Raw genomic sequence first — 14,906 nt, 5'->3', positions numbered from 1 at the left:
ATATAAAAATAAAATAAAATATCTAAAATTGCATAGTAAAAATTTTCCATTTGCAAATCATTAATATTTTTTTTATCTTTTATTATATTTAGAAAATTTATTTTTAATAATATTTAATATAAATATAAATAAAGTAAAAAGTATATTTATTTTTTTATTTTCTATTCGTTTTAAACATATCTTTAGTTTAAATAAGGTTTAGAAGGAGGAGAACTTTTTTTCCTTAATATAATGAAAATATGCACAAAAACCTTTGTCAGATGAATTGAAAAGAAAATACTATTTGTGTTGAATATGAATATTAAACGATATTTTAAGGTATTGTGGTTGTTTTTCGAACTTCAATATTTTTGTTTAGGATATTTTAATTCTTGCTATGATTTCTATTAATATAAGTTTACGATTGTTGGAAGAGAGGAAAGTATGTTGGCTTATTTTAGGGGCAATATATCTTTCCCTACCAAGAAAAGAACTTAGTTTGATGCTTTTTTTTATCTTTCTAGTGACCTTTTGAAAAAAAAGCTACTATTCTCTTTTTAAAAATATATATACTCTTTATAATATAGCGTTGAAGGGGAGTTTAGGCATGACGGTAAGCTTGTCGATGTATGACCTGGAGGTCACAGGTTCAAGGCGTAGAAATAGTCTCTTACAAAAATGTAAGGTAAGGTTACGTACTATAGACCCATTATGATTCGCATTGTGGAGTAATAAGTAAAAATAAAATTGTGATATCTAGAAGGTTAGTGTAGTATTTTTGAGAGTTCAAAACAAAAAATAACTTTTAGCAATAACAGATATTGTTGATAAAGGAGATATAGTATTATTTTTTATGTAGAAAAGGGTTATTAACTTTTACTAGAAAACTTTAAAAGTATCCACATATACTTTTTAGTTTTTTTTTTAAATATATATATTCTATTTTAATTCAAGGAGAAAATTATTCTTACAAAAAACAAGTTTTTATTCTTCGAGACAAATTGTTTTTGGAAAGCGCGTGTCACACCCCAAACCCGTAGATGGGCCCCAGGGGTGATTTTAGTAACCTAACCTATTTCTGTATCATTTAAAACATACATGATACTATACTGAATTAGGGTCCGACCCCATGGGGTATACGTATCCTATACACATTTACATACACGTACATACACATCATATATGCAGCGGAAATGCTCTTTCCAATACATACAACGTACCATACCAGAGTCTATACATAACTAGAGTCTACACTCCAAAATGCAGTACATATCCCGAGTGTCTACGAAATCCAACAATGACAATCCAGTTACAACTATCCGTATTTACACAAGTACTATATGTAGCTAACCGACAACTATGCTCCTATTACGCTAGGACGCTAGTGACGGCTGCTCGAAGGACCTGAAAAACATTTGTATAATCGGGGTGAGACATCTCTCAGTAAGGAAGAAAACAGGTTATATCAGTGTGTGGCATACAGGTGTTATTTTGACATAAAACATAACACGAATACAGTTTCAGTATTTTCACAATCCAATTCCAGTACATACGATACAAACACATACGTTCAGTGTCGTCACACTCTTCGGCCGAAACCGACCGCATTACACGTAGCACCCGATAACCTGACATTAGCCGAAGCCCCATAGAGATATCATTACGGTATCAACTCACACTCATCGGTGACCAACCGGAACAAACAAGCAATATTTCACACCATCAGATATAAAGTCGAGCACTCTCGTCCACGGTATTTAGCCAAGACATGGCGTTTCACAAAACCTGGAACAATTTGGAACTCATGTTCCTATACCTCTGAGCTTACGGTAATTAGTCATCGCAACTGTTTTTACAAAATCTGGAACATTTACATACAACAGTTCATTCCACACTTATTTGGTATACAACAAATCGTATCGTTTCCATTTCGAGAATACAGTTTAATAAATATAGGTACGGTCATCTCAACATACAATTTTCCAACAAAAATAGAGATGATACCCGAAACCCCAAATTTTCCCTAAATAGTAATTTGAAAATCCCGTATTTTCACTCGATAGATTTTCCCAAATAAGTGGCCTAATCTTACATACAATCGTAAATTACATGTTTACTGATTACGATTTAAAAAATAACTTATATTTACAGAAACCCCTTAACCTTAACCCAAAAACCAAAACACAAGCTCAACGACTCCAAAACTACGAACCGAGGTACCAAAACCTAAACAACGAAGAACAATATTTCCTTACAATACTATTCTCTACAGAACTACCTTAATAAAAATGAAATAAGACCATTACCTCAATTTTGGGTCAAAACCCGAAAATCCTCGAAATGAAATTCTGATCCTCTATAAATGTAGAGGTTCTCCTCCTTATCCACGTAGCAACGTCGGATCATTGATTTCAGCAACGGACGGCCCGAAATCCTAGAGAGAGAGAGAGAGAGAGAGGTTTTGAGTTTTCTTAGCAATTAATTAACAAAATATCCTATTTATAGACCCTTGACCCAGTCTAATTCGTCGATGAGACTGCGCCTTCGTTGACGAATCATCTACATATTTCATCGACGAACTGGTTTCTTTGACGACGAACCCTATTCCGATATTTTACAACTCGTTCGGTATCTTTTTGTCGACGAGGCTTTGAATTTTGACGACGAAGAGTATGAGAGCCTTTGTCAACAAGAACAATGGCTTCATCGACGAAGCCTGCTAAATTTACCTTTTTACCCTTTTGTTATTTATTATCTTTGAAATTCTCAGGTCGGGTTCTTACAACCTCCCATCCTTACAAAAATTTCATCCTTGAAATTTGTAACCTCTCATTTACTGACTAAATCACATACTCAAAGCATACCTGACTCTAGAAAGAGCCAGCGGTCACCCACATCATAGCTCCGTCCCAAATACATACATACCCTCACTTATGGTGGAGGAATACCATGGTTATATACATACCATCTCGGGAGCTCACGATATTACATAATTCTACCAAAGACTAACCACACAATGTTACTACAATAGCAGAATATTACATACATACATACCCATACTGATCCTGCTACCAAGCTACTACTCAAAACAATTGTGGATATTTCCGACGTATTTCTGTCTCTAACTCCCAAAAAACTTTCTCAATTGTGTGATTCCACCGTAGTACCTTCACTAACGGTATCTCCTCGGTACGCAGCTTCTGAACTTTACGGTCCAGAATTTGAACGGGTATCTCCTCATATGCCAAAGCATCCCCAATCTTTAAAGATTCGTAACTAATCACATGCGACAGATCCAACATGTACCTCCTCAACATGGATACATGAAACACATCATGGATCCTCGAAAGTGCTGGGGGTAGTGCAAACTTGTAGGCCACCAAACTCACTCATTCCAGTATCTCAAATGGTTCGATATACCTCGGGCTCAACTTGCCCTTCTTCCTGAACCTCATCGCTACTTTCATCCAAGCAATCCTCAAAAATACCTTACCCCCCACCTCGAATTCCAACTCATGGCGACAACATCAGCATAACTCTTCTGCTGATTCTAAGCCGATTTAATCCTATCCCTGATCAAACCAACCTTCTCAGAAGCATGCGGTACAAGTTCAGGCCCCAAAACCTGTCGTTCACCGACCTCATCCCAATATAAAGGAGACCAACACCTCCGACCATACAATGCCTCGAACAGTGCCATCTTGATACTAGCTTAGAAGCTATTGTTATAGGCAAACTCCACTAATAGTAGAAACTGAATCCAACTACCACCGAGGTCTAATACACAAGCCCGTAACATATCCTACAAGATTTGTATCGTCCTCTCTAACTGTCAATCAGTCTGGGGGTGGAACAATGTACTAAAAGTAAGCTTCATCCCTAGTGCTTCCTGCAAGCTCTTCTAGAATCGAGAAGTGAATCTCGGGTCTTGATCTAAAACAATGGACATCGGCACTTCGTGCATTCTAAGTATCTCCTGCACGTACAAATCTGTTAGCCTACTCAAAAGGTAGCTAACCTTCATCGGTACAAATTGAGCATATTTGGTCAACCTGTCCACGATTACCCAAATGGCATTCTAGTCGTGTAGCGCTGGTGGCAATCCGGTGACAAAGTCCATGAAAATATGCTCCCACTTCCACTCCGAAATACTCAATGGCTACAATGGCCCTGTTGACCTCTAATGTTTAGCCTTATGTACTGACACGTCAGACATTGCTCCACGAACCGAGCAATCTCCTTTTTCATGTCACTCCACTAGACAGATTCTCGCAAATCCTAATACATCTTCATACTGCCCGAATATACCATATACAAAGAACGATGCGCCTCCTCCAGAATCATCCTCCTTATCCGCTCGTATTTCAAAACATAGTCTATTTCCGAACCTCAATACACCTCTCTTGGAGATGTTAAAATTTGTAGCTAGTCCGTGTTGCACTTTCTCCATAGTCTCAACTAACTCCACATCACTAGCCTGCGAGGCTTTTATCCTCTTAAATAAGGTTAGCTGGATCACCAAGCTAGCAATGAAAGACTGATGATTACCAACGACAAATTCTACACCAAGACTTTCCAAATCCCATCTAATATGATGCTAACCTACTACTACAGATACTGACGCCTACTCTGACTTCTGACTCAACGCATCAGTTACCACATTAGTTTTCCCCGGATGATAGCTAATGGTGCAATTGTAGTCCTTGATCAATTCCAGCCAACTCCTCTACCTCATATTCAACTCCTTCTATGTGAAAAAGTATTTGAGGCTCTTGTGGTCCGTGAAGATCTCACATTGTTTACCATATAAGTCGTGTCTCCAGATCTTCAACACATATACTACTGCCGCCAACTCCAAATCGTGCGTGGGGTAATTCTTCTCGTATTCCTTAAGTTGCCGAGAAGCATAAGCAATTACTTTCCATTGTTGCATCTGCACACATCCCAACCCCTTTAGCGATGCGTCACTGTAAATCCCAAAACCACTGTCCCCAAATGGGATGGTTAAAACCGGAGCAGTGACCACTTTGTGTTTCAACTCCTAGAAACTCTGCTCGCACTCGTCGGTCTAATCAAATCTCACACCCTTCCTTGTCAACTATGTCAGAGGGCTAGATAACTTAGAGAATCCCTCCACAAACCGCCAGTAATACCCAGCCAGTCCTAGGAAACTCCGAACATCCTGCACACTTTTCGGTTTCACCCAATCAACCACTACTTCTATCTTACTAGAATCAACCAAGATACCACCCTTCGACACGACATGGCTTAGAAATGTGACCTGATTCAACCAGAACTCGCATTTCTTCAGCTTTGCACACAACTTCTTTTCCCGCAGAACCTGAAGTACCAACCTCAGTTGGTTTTCGTGCTCTTTCGAACTCTTAGAGTATACCAGAATGTCATCGATAAACACCATTACAAACTGATCCAGGTATTCATGAAAAACCCTGTTCATTAGGTCTATAAATACCTTCGGTGCGTTAGTCAACCCAAAAGGCTTGACCAGAAACTCATAGTGATCGTATCTGGTTCGAAAAGTAGTCTTCGCAACATCTTCAATCCTAACTCTCACCTAATGATACCCTGACCATAAATCGATCTTCGAAAAGACATGTGTTCCCTACAGCTGGTCGAATAGATCATCTATACGAGGCAACGGATATCGGTTCTTCAGTGTTACCTTATTGATCTCATGGTAATCAATGCACATTCGGATTGACCCGTCCTTCTTCTTCACAAACAATACTGGAGCTCCCCAGGGCAAAACACTGGGTCTAATAAAGCCCTTGTCCAGTAGTTTCTGTAACTGCTCTTTCAACTCCTTAAGTTCCGCTAGAGCCATCCAGTATGGAGCTTTAGAAATCGGCGCCTTGCCTGGCAGCAACTCGATAGCGAACTCCACCTCACGATCGGGAGGTAAATTGTGTAAGTCTTCCATGAATACATTTAGAAATTTATTAACCACTCGGATATCTTCAGGTTTCAAATCATCTCGTGGTGGTTCCTTCACACAAGCTAGGTACCCTTGACAACCGTCCAAGAGTAACCTCCTCACTTGTATAGCTGACAAAATTTGTGGCGTCAAACGCACACACAATCCCACGAACTCATATTCCTACTCCCCAAGAGGTTTGAACACTACTACCTTCCTACGACAGTCAATCACCACATAACTAGAGAATAACCAATTCATCCCCAGTATGACGTCAAATCCACACATGTCGTACACCACTAGGTTCCCCAGTAGCAACCTTCCCTGAATAACCACTGGGCAGTTTCCTAACATCTTACTACAAATCATTACACTCCCAGTCGGTATAGCCACAGACAACCACTCATCCATCACTTGGGTTTCAACCCCACACAATTTCACAAAACTTGTAGATATGAAAAAATGGGTTGCTCCTGAATCAAATAATACAACAGTTATATTCGAAAACAATAACATGGTACCTATCACCACGTTTCCAGTATGTTCCGCATTTGCTGGACTAAAAGAGTATACCCTCACCAGAGCTGTGTTTGCCTAATGTTTCCCCGAGGCATCTGATTACTTGCACAGTTCTAGCTCGGCACAAGCATATCGCTCCTCTGTGCTTGAAAATTTTGGGGTATGCTGTAACGACCTGCTTAAATATTCATATAATAAAACATAATCAATAACAAAGTCAACCCGAACCTGTGGATTTCGGGGACACCTGTCATACACAACGAAAACCTAAGTAACAGTAAATTTAAATCACATTTTCATAACCATAAAATCCAAATACCAGAGTTATCTACATTCCCAAATATCTGTGTTTATATACATCCAAAAATACAAAATATATTCATATCTAGGAACCCACCACACCAATCTATGGCTCCTAAATAAAAAACTTACCCTCATAGCAGGGTAGAACTACACTATCTCAACGGCGGCCTCGATTCGCCGGTCTTCCTAGGTTTCTTGAAAATTATTTAAGCTCGGGGGTGAGACACTTCTCAGTAAGGGAAAATAAACTAAACACAGCTGTGTGGCAACATAAACATTTAATGCAATTATACATATGCAGTATATTTCATGTATCTGTAAACATTCATCATAACATACTGAATAATCATATATTTTCGTATTTTCTAATAAATCATCATAAAATGTCTGGTATAGCTGATAATACTGAAAACATACCAAGATGAATAGCTAGCTGGTGTCATGTATTACCCCACATGATGGGTTATGCAGCCCAAAGGCGGGACCCGACAATGGCTGTCTATAAGTACGATGGGTCCGCCACACCCTAGTCCGGACTGCCAGGTGGACGTCTACAACTCTACACTGAAAGCCACATCGACTATCCATCTCCCACTCCCTTGTGGGGTGGTTAGCACCAATCTGAACATAGATATCTGATTTATATAGCTACAATATCGTGCTCCTGAACTGAACTAAACTAACATCCGGGTTCTGATAACATATAATACATAATAATATAGCATTTAACATAAATGAATTGGTAGCATTTTCTATAATTTCATAAATACGGCCTCGCGCCGAACATTTCATAAAACCGGCCTCGCGCCAAACATTTCATAAATACCATTCTGAATAAATAAATCAATTATCATGTATTTTCAAAATCATAATATACTGTATTATTTCATAATCCCTGAAAACATGCTTTACTCGTAAAATTGCTATAACATAATACTTGTCACGTAAAATAATGTTCATGCCATACAATGTTAAGTAAAATCATATATTTCATTTTAAAATTACATTTCCTATATAACAGCAGTATTTCCCAAATATGCATTTTTTCAATAATATTCAAATATATCACATGCTTTCTTGAAAATTAATTTGCTGATAAATAATACTAATTTGCATGGAAAATTAACTGCTTTAGTTTATTCCCTTACCTGACACTGGAGAGAAACCCCCTAAAAATTCCTATCCTGCACTCGTAGGGTTCCCCGTTCAACTCCCTAAAAGCAATAACTCCTAGAGCTAAACTTCAGTATTTTCATGTGAGTATCATTTCCTATAACTACGAAAAGATCAAATTTGGCATAAAAAGTCTTACCTCAACTTAGGGATGAACTTCAACTTGTTTCCACCAACGATCCGCTCCGGCAGATTTGGAGAGAACTTCCCCAAGAGCGTCGTGGTGGCCTCAGATTGTCGATCCAGCGAATGACGGAGTTGAAATTGAAGAGAGAGGAGAGAGAAACTGTATGGAGAGAGAGAGAGAGAGAGAGAGAGAGAGAGAGAGAGAGAGAGGGAGTGATTTTTGATTTTTTTTTCTGCGTTAAAACTGAGTTTCACACTATTTATACTAGGGGCTTCGTCGACGAGTCACGTCACCTCATCAACGAGGTGACTCACTCGAAAAATAAGCAGCTAGGAAGCTATCCCAATGGCTAGATCGTCTCCTCAAAGAATGCGTTTTAATCTCAGATTTACGTCTTTCCAATCGAAATTAAAAATGCACTGAACTCAGTTCAGATTCGGGATCTCAAGATTGTTCAATTTCACTTTTGACAAATTAAATAACATGCAATTTAAACCCTAAAACTAACATTCACTAAATTAAAAAGCAAGAATGGAAACCCTAACCTACTTAAGGAAATATTGAAACACGTGCTAATTAAAGATGGTAACTTTGGACACGGAATTAAAAGCACACTATGGAAACTCAATCAGATTCAAGCACACACTAAAAATCGGAACTTTAACAATTCAAGAACTCAAACCAAATTTAGTACATTAAACACTTAAACAATATTGAGACAATATAAAAGAAAACAAACTATAACAAGAAGGAACGAAGACTAAACCAAATCGCAATTAAAAATTAAGCTTTTAAGAAAAGAAGGCAACTAGTTGAAGCAAATAAATAGTTGAAGCATAATAATATTAAAACAAATGACCTTCAAAATCCAATTTTTTTTTCAATTAAAAATAGTAACAATCACTAACTTAATAATGGAAGAGAAAAGAAAAGAAAAGGAAAGAAAAAGAGAAAACAGGAAAAAAAGAAGAGAGAGTAACTGAAACTAAAATAAAACAAAGAAAAGAAGAGAGAGTGAAAGAGCATGAGCTGTGCAGGGGCTTCTGTGCGTGCTGGGGTGGCTTGAACAGCAGGAAGGAGCTGTGCAGCACTGGTGCTCGAGGAGTTGCTGCTGCTATGGTGGCTCACGGGTGGACCTTGCTGAGTTTGTGCAGAAGCACAGCTGGTGCGGAGGAGCTGCTGCTATGGAGAGGTCTGTTGTGGCTGTAGCTGGTGTTCTGCTATGCTTGGGGACTGCTGAGGATGGTGGAGGAGGCTGGCCGCGCTGCAAGAGGGCAGAGGAGGCTGGCCGCGCTGCAAGAGGGCAGAGGAGGCCAAGAGAAACAGAGGAAAGGGGGAGAGTGAGGGAGGAAAGACAAAGGGAAGGAAGAGAGACAAGGGGGAGAGAAGCAGAATTGAAAAGAACAAAAAAAACAAACTAAAGAAGAAGAAGAACAAGAACAAGAAGAAGAAGAAGAAGAAGAAGAAGAAGAAGAAGAAGAAGAAGAAGAAAAGGAGAGCTTGGTGCGCAGGGCACACCCTGGGAAAGAGGAGAAGAGAATAATAAATAGAGATTGGGGAAGAAAGCCCTAGACCCAGATTAGAGATTTGACCCATTTAGAGGACCCGAATTATTATATTTTTTTGTTCTCTTTTCATTGCAAATTCTGCTCTTCTGGAGCCCGTATCTCACAAAACTCAAAACACGAAAGTTGTAGATGATCCTTTCCTATTTCTCCAGAAATTTGAATCGTCTCAATCAAAATTCGGACAGAAAAGTTATGTATGAAATACAAACAGGTGTCGGTTTTGATTCTCGGGAATTTTCCTGCGACAAAAAACTACCAAAACTTCATAAATAGTGCAATAAAGTGCCAAAAATAAAGTTCAAGAATGATGATTTTGGCACTTTATTAAAATATTGGACAATTTTGAACATTTAATTAAAAATATAAACCATAAAGCCTGGGTTAAACGTCCAATTACGCAGTTTCGACGCGTAATCACGAGGTCAATAGGCAATTCGTCGACGAAATTCAGAGTTGCCCAAAAATCTTATTGGTATCTTCTTGTCGACGAAATTCACCTTCGTTGACGAGCTCATAATGCAACGTCGTCGACGAACGCGAAGCGTTCGTCGATGAAGCTTGTTGTGCCCCCTTTTCCCTGTTTCCATTTTCTACTCTCTTAATTATTATTTAAATACTATTATACTTTGGGTCATTACATATGTGGCCCGGTTTGCTACAGTTGTAGCAGATACCCTAGAACGGTTGACATGTATTATTATGCCATTTGCGACACCTAGTGCATTACATGGAAGATGGATCCCGTTGAGGACCCTACCGTTTGATATTCTAGCGATAACCCGAACCATAGTTTTTCTTCTTCCACTGTCCCTATTGAGGACCAGTCTGAGAACTAGAAGATACTGGCCTCTTCCTCTGTTCTTGTACCACCTCATCCCCCTGGAGGTCAGCCTCAACTATGGTGGCTTTATCCACCAGAACAGAAAACTCTCGAATTTGTAGCATACCCACAAACCTACGGATGTCCTTCCTTAAACCCTTCTCGAACCTCTGCGTCTTCTCATACTCGTTCGAGATCAAACACGGTGCGAAACGAGATAGCTCAGTATATCTGGTAGCATATCTCTGCACTATCAAGGTTCCCTGAGTCAGGCTCGAGAACTCATTAGCCTTCGCATCACAAGTGGAATCCGATAATTATCTCTCGAAAAATACCTCCTTGAAGCGGCTGCAAGTCAAACCAGATGGACCAGCTCTATACTTCTCAAGCAGACTCACAACAGTCCACCATTCAGCTTCTCATGTTAGCTGAAAAGTAGAATAGAGAACCTTTTGTTGGTCTATGCAGTGCAGAACTTATAATATCTTCTCGATATTCTGCACCCAGTTCTCTGCTACTATTGGATCGAGTCCTCCCATAAACGTCAGAGGGTGCATGCAGGTGAACCTCTCTATGGTACAACTTGTAGCAGTAGGAGAGTCTCTTAACACTTCGCCCGATCTCTCGCATGATCTGCCTTGTCAAACCCTGAGGCACAGAAGGAGACCCATCACTAACAGTCCCCTCAAAACCACTTTCCAAGTTGTTATCCTTGGGCTCCATTCTGAAAATAGGATAGGAATCGGTTAGAATTCCTATATCATACACAGTTAACACAATTAGTGAAAGCTAATCATGTTAACTATAACTCCATGTTAACTATAACTCTCACGGGTCCAGGTTTATTCTACCACACTGACACGAAACCATTAATGGTTTGCAGTGATTTTACTGAAATTGTCATTCTAGGAAAAACATAGTATATCATCAACAAATCCCCGTCTGGATGCAAAACAATCCTCGACCTACTCTACCCATTCACTACATTCCTATACTCTGGTATGTACACATATTCACACCTAACCAAGTCTACAAAACCTAACAACCCAATTTTGCTATGATACCAAGCTGTCACGCCCCGAATCCACAGATGGGCCCCAGGGGTAATTTTAGTAACCTAACCTGTCTCTATATCATTTAAAACATACATAATACTATATTGAATGAGGGTCTGACCCCGTGGGGTATACGTACCCTATACACATTCACATACACATACATACACATCACATATACAGTAGAAATGTTCTTTCTAATACATACAATGTACCATACTAGAGTCTATACGTAACTAGATTCTACGCTCCAAAATGCAATATATACCCCAAGTGTCTACAAAACCCAACAATGACAACACGGTTACAACTATCTGTACTTATACAAGTACTATACACAGCTAATCGACAACTATGCTCATGTTATGCTAGGACGCTAGTGACGGCTACTCGAAGGACTTGAAAAAAATTTGTATAATCGGGGTGAGACACCTCTCAGTAAGGAAGAAAACATGTTATATCAGTGTGTAGCATACAAGTGCTATTTCGACATAAAACATAACACGAATACAGTTCCAATATATACGATAAAAAACATACGTTCAGTGTTGTCACACTCTTCGGCCAAAAACGGCCGCACTGCACGGAGCACCTAATAACCTCACATTAGCCGAAGCCCACAGAGATATTATTGCTAATACGTGCACCTGATAACCTAGCATTAGCTAAAGCCCCACAAAGATATCGTTGCTAATACAGTGTCAACTCACACCCATCGGTGATGAACCAGAACAAACAGACGATATTTCACACCTCGGATATAAAGTCGAACACTCTCGCCCACGGTATTTAGTCGAGACATGACGTTTCACAAAACCTGGAACAATTTGGAACTCATGTTCCTATACCTCTCAACTTACAGTAATTAGCCGTCACGGTTATTTTTACAAAACCTGGAACATTTACATACAACAGTTCATTCCACACTTATTTGGTATACAACAAAACGTATTGTTTCCATTTCGAGAATACATTTTAATACAAATATAGGTACGGTCATCTCAATATCACAGTTTTATACAGCATATGATTTTCCAACAAAAATAGAGATGATACCTGATGTCGCGACGTCCCGGGAGTGCGTGTGCCCCTGGCGGCAAAATAAAAATTAATTTTAAATTTTCAGGAAAAACAAGGAATATTGGAGTTGCCACTAACCTTTAGTGTGGTTAGAACACATGATTACTACCCTGTTAAGGGTAGAATGGGTCTATGTTACCAGAGTTGGACTCGGGAGTTCGGTTACGCGAGGGGAAGGTACGAGCACCCCCTACGCGTCCGTTCTTATGAACGGTACCTAATTAATTTGGAATTATCCCTAAGTCAATCTAGTAAGTCTTTAAAATTACTCCTCTAGTAAATTTACTAATACACGTACAAAGTGGATAAATAAATAAATAAATAAGTAAATAAATAAATAATACAAAAATATATATAAAATATAAATATTGACATATTCCTTCATAACCAAAGGTACGTAAAGCCCGAAGGCTCATACCCCAGCATTAAAATCATAGGGATAATAATTAAGAAAATAGACTCCCAAATTTTGAAATTGTATATAAAATTTTTATAGGAGAATACTAGTATGGGAGGTTTTAATATATATTAATAAGATAATAAACTAAGAAATTAAATTACCATAATACATGTAATAATAATAGGGATACATATATGCTAAAAGATTACAAATATCAAAGTAAATAATGAAATACCATGATACTATATATATTAAGACACTAAAGATACTATAACAATAATAATAATAATAATAATAATAATAATAATAATAATAATAATAATAATTAATACTAAATATATCGAGATACTAAAAGTAATTAATACTAAATATATTAAGATATAAAAAATAATTAACACAAATGTATTAAGATACTAAAAAATAATTAATACTAAATATATTAAGATGCTGAAAATAATTAATACTAAACACATTAAGATACCAAAAATAATTAATATTAAATGTATTAAGATATTAAAAATAATTAATACTAAATATATTAAGATACCAAAAATAATTAGTACTAAATATTTTAAGATAAAACAAAAAATATCACAATACATAACTATAATACCATAATAACTACATGTAATAAAGGAAACCCTAAAAATACCTAAAACAATGTAAACTGATCAAAACCCTAAAATATATATACATGGAAACACGTAAAGCACTAAAATTAATATGTAAATATACAATACTACATATGGAAACAAATCAATCCTAAAATTAATATACCAAATACAATAATAAGTATGGGAGCAACTAATGCAATTAAGGAGACAAATCAACCCTAAAACCAATATGCAAAACCACTAATGAAATTGGGAAACAATCCAATCCTACAATTAATGTGCAAACTATACAATATGAAAACAAATCAATTATAAAATTAGTAGGTACTTACACGATTATAAAGATGACACCAAGATAATGAAATTATGGAAACACTTAAGATCAATATACATGTAATCTCTAAAGTTAGTATACAAGCCATATAGAAATAAATTAAATCTTAGACGCAGAAACCAATCGAAACTCTAAACATGCTTAAATAATAATAAAACATAATTACAACCCTAAATAGTAATATACTATTTATTAAATAAATATATGACAATAAGAAAATTAAAACTTTAAACAATAATATTCAATCAACCATAATGTTACCTATTTAACATATGTACAATTCAAAATTTAAAAATTGAAACCAGCCCCCACAAATAAAAAGGAAACCTACAAAAATGAGAGAAAACCAATTAGTATTTACAATAATTATCACAAAAAATTTAAACAAACATCATCGTGATTAAATGAGATCGTGAACATAATATTTAAAAATTTAACATATATATAATAAAAAGCCTAAATGCGAATATTAACTACATATTACGAAAAATAACATATTAATATAAACACCTATACAATGAAGTCTTAAGCTTTAAATATTAAAACAAGTCAAAATAAAAAAAGAAACAGAAAAATAAATAAATAAACTCATTAATTAATAAATAAACAAATAAACATCAAATATATATATATATATATATATATATATAACCTGAATAAATATTATTACACAAGATGAAAAACAAAAAAATCCTGCGAAAAATAAATTAAAGTTAGTATATATATATAACATCAATTAAATGTATGACAAAAAAAAAAAAGAAAAAAAAAATTAAACTTTACATATATATGTGCGCGTGTGTGTGGCTTGCATGAAAGGAGTTTATAGCCGGAGGTGGATCGCCGAAGCTGGAAGAGGATGTCACCAGAGTGCTGGGCTACTGTGGTGATGCAGGTGTAGTACCGCTGTGGTGATCGGAGGTCCTGGTGCAGGCCGAGGAGGGAGCTGTGGTCGCCGGAAAGGAGGAGCTCTGATCGTTGGCCAGAGTTGCAAAGTTA

The sequence above is a fragment of the Malania oleifera genome, chromosome 4 (assembly GCF_029873635.1).
Source record: "Malania oleifera isolate guangnan ecotype guangnan chromosome 4, ASM2987363v1, whole genome shotgun sequence".
Taxonomy (NCBI): Eukaryota; Viridiplantae; Streptophyta; class Magnoliopsida; order Santalales; family Ximeniaceae; genus Malania; species Malania oleifera.
This window is presented reverse-complemented; position numbering follows the sequence as displayed.